The sequence below is a fragment of the Ctenocephalides felis genome, unplaced genomic scaffold (genome assembly GCF_003426905.1).
Source record: "Ctenocephalides felis isolate EL2017-DRISC unplaced genomic scaffold, ASM342690v1 CF-g0.4_SCAFFOLD_00845, whole genome shotgun sequence".
Taxonomy (NCBI): Eukaryota; Metazoa; Arthropoda; class Insecta; order Siphonaptera; family Pulicidae; genus Ctenocephalides; species Ctenocephalides felis.
Genome location: NW_020536999.1, coordinates 8,364,386 through 8,367,790, shown reverse-complemented (window position 1 = coordinate 8,367,790; position 3,405 = coordinate 8,364,386). Strand labels below are relative to the sequence as shown.

Sequence of the window (3,405 nt, the reverse complement as noted above, 5' to 3'; positions counted from 1 at the left end):
CAAGACTAACAATTTTGGAAGACTTACATTGACCTTCAGGATTTTTACACTTGGTTATCGGCTCAATTAAATACATTTTGCTATAATTTGCATGAACTGTCTCAACATATTTACACCGAAGACATTTGTAATCTCTTTTAATCTCTAACATCCTTGCTTGGGTCATTCTTATCACAGTACCTAGAAATAAAATATATAAAATATATAATAAATATAGTATATAATGATAATATAATAAATAATAAATAATATAATATATAATAAATGTAATATATAGAAAATAATATATATATATATATATAAATATTATATATATATATATATATATATATATATAATATATAATAAATATGTATAATTATACCTTTAAATTGTATAAACTTTTCAAAATCCTTTTCACTAGGAAAAAACTTGCTGTCGCATTCATTATTAACATATAAATTTTGAAATCTAACCTCGTACTTTGATTTTACACTCATCATATAGATTTATCGCCTTGAATAGAATTTAAGAGTTCTTGCTGTGCTGCAATTAAAGCTTCGTTCCATAATTTTTAAACTGAGACTAGGATGCGAGAGGAGACTTGATGCTAAAACTGGAGCGTTGTTGTTCAATTCTGTAAAGCTGCAAATGGAATGATAATAGTTAAAGGATGACTAGATTGATAAAGTTTGCAAGAGTTATATTTTTTACAAGTTTTCAGTATTCAAATACAACATAAAGGTGTACATGACATATTTCCTTAAGAAACTTCTGATTGTGTAATTAATCAACTAATCAATAAGATTTCAATATAACTGGAATAACTGGTTTTATTCTTGTTATATAATCATGCAAATATTTAAGCTAAATGTTTGAAACTAAGAGTCACAGACATTTTCTGTATCTGACTTAAATCTAAATGTATTTAAGTAGATATTTGTAAAGCTATACGTATACTTTTTCTACTCATATAGAATGTTTTGTCAGTCTGCATTTAGTCAAAACAATTAAAAATGATTGAATGCATAAATCAAAGCAAAATACAAAGACTGTCCTTTATCTCAATTATTATTATAATTCAAACTAACGTACTTTACGTGCAGCGAGAAGTATTCGGTGTCATCATCATGCTCCAATATGGTTCAATATCTTGTCTATGAAAATTTAACAAAAACTCTTCCATTATATTCTAAGTACCACCTTTTAATTAAAATAATACATATTATTTTTGCATAAAGTGCAAATTTAACCTCACAAATTCTCGTTAAGTATTTGACAGTTCTGGACGTAACGAGATGCAAGAGACAGGATGGTAAACATGTAAGTGAAATTTAATTTAAAATATAAATGATATATGTTGGACGATATATTTAAATTGATAATATATATATATATATATATATATATATATATATATATAAAATTTATATCTAAAATAAATCGAGTATGCTTTATTATTTGTAAAAACATTTAATTTGAATATTAGTTTTTTGTATTTGCCGCTGACATGAAGTTGTAGCCTAAATAACACTACAGGTTGGCAATCGTTCTCTTAAGTTTTGTGTTTGACACTTTACTGTCATTAAATAAGCCGACAAAATATTTCCAAAAATATATTAAAGCATGTTGCTTATTTAATTTACTTTACATAAACAATTATTTATCTAATTACTAATTATCATGGAGACGTTACTCGAGCACCAGCGCCGTTACCACGAAGAACGCGAACGTTTAGTCGACGCAATGGTTAAAGAAATGATTTTCAAGAAAACAACAGTACGTGACAATATAAATTCCGATCACGTTAAAAATGTTATTAGACCATCACATGAACAGTACAAAAAATCTGAAAGAATTATACGAAGATAAAGACGGCGCCCGAAAAGATGAAGTCGCTGCCCTGTCAGGCCCAAACGAGTTCAATGAATTCTACACCGTCTAAAACACAATCAAAGAGTTCTACCGAAAGCACCCACACGAGATAAGTGTCCCCCTTTGCGTGAGAATTCCAAGAGTTAGATAACATGCGTAATAACACACTCAGAAAATACACAATCTTGTTGAGTTCACCGACGAAGAAGGTTATGGTAACCTATTTAGATCTACACGAATGTTATGAAAAGTATATTAACCTCAAAAACATTGACAAAATCGATTACATATCCTACTTAACAAGTTTTTGATCACTTGTTTGAAATCCCGAAAGACCGTAAAAATTCCGATACCGCAATATTTAGAAATGTTGCTCATTATTTGCATGATTATATCATCACCAGGATAAAACCGCTTTTTGGATAGTGAAAAGGAACTGAATTCGGTTCATAAAGACTTTATCGAACAGTGGGAGAACGGTAGTTTTCCTGGTTGGCCCAAGAAGCAGGTAGTGCTTTGACAAATATCGGAGCACATTTAGATTTCCGCGTTTTCCAGTTGGGAAGAATTAGCATCTTTAGGTTTAGATAGATTAAATCAGCCCTGTTAGCTTTAGGTTTGAAATGCGGGGGTACGTTAGAAGAACGTGCACAAGACTGTTTTCAACAAAAGGCAAAAAGTCTTTTGATTCTAATTTATTAGCTAAAAAAAAACAAGGAAAAGAGCAATCCAAAGATAATGAGCGACAGAAAGAAATAGCATTTTTAGAGGCACAAATATATAGATTTTTGATATTTTAAGCGAGCAAAGATTAGCTACAAGGAGAATGTACAAAGAAAACAGCACGTACCGAGGTGAGCGTGATGATAGCGATGTTGAGCGAGCGCTAGTGAATCAGATGAAGATGATACTGATGATGTACCGCAAATCCAAAACCTACCGCTTGGATGGGACGGCAAACCGATTCCATACTGGTTGTACAACTGCACGGCTTGAATATAAGCTATAATTGTGAAATATGTGGAAACTTTACTTACAAAGGTTCGTAAATTCCAAACATATTTTTCAATACATTCTGTACTTTACCTGCTAATTTTTTCTAGGTCCCAAAGCTTTCCAAAGGCACTTTGCAGAATGGCGTCACGCCCACGGCATGCGTTGTCTAGGAATCCCCAACACTGCCCATTTTGCCAATGTGACCCAAATGAAGACGCTCTGGCACTGTGGGAGAAACTGAAAAATCAAAAACAAGGTGAAAGATGGCACCCGGACAAGATGAATTTGAGGACTCACTTGGAAATGTTGTGAACAGGAAAACCGTATGAGACTTGATGCGACAAGGTTTATTGTAGTGGATACAAATATAGTTTGTAAATGATTTTTAAACAAGAATAACAGATAAGTTTTAGCCAAAAAGTCCTTGTAATTTTTTAAATACATTATATAAAATATTTGTACACACATTTGTTTTTATTATATATAAACTTACTTATAAAACTTGTTGATAATCTTTAACAATTTAATAATCATCACATAGAATCCTCATTAGTT

General features: G+C 31.0%; 1 pseudogene; it reads left to right on the top strand.

Annotated features, from left to right (window-relative positions):
* The first annotated feature begins 1,662 nt into the window (after window positions 1-1,662).
* Window positions 1,663-3,206, top strand: LOC113376503 (annotated as a pseudogene).
* The last annotated feature ends 199 nt before the right edge of the window (window positions 3,207-3,405 follow it).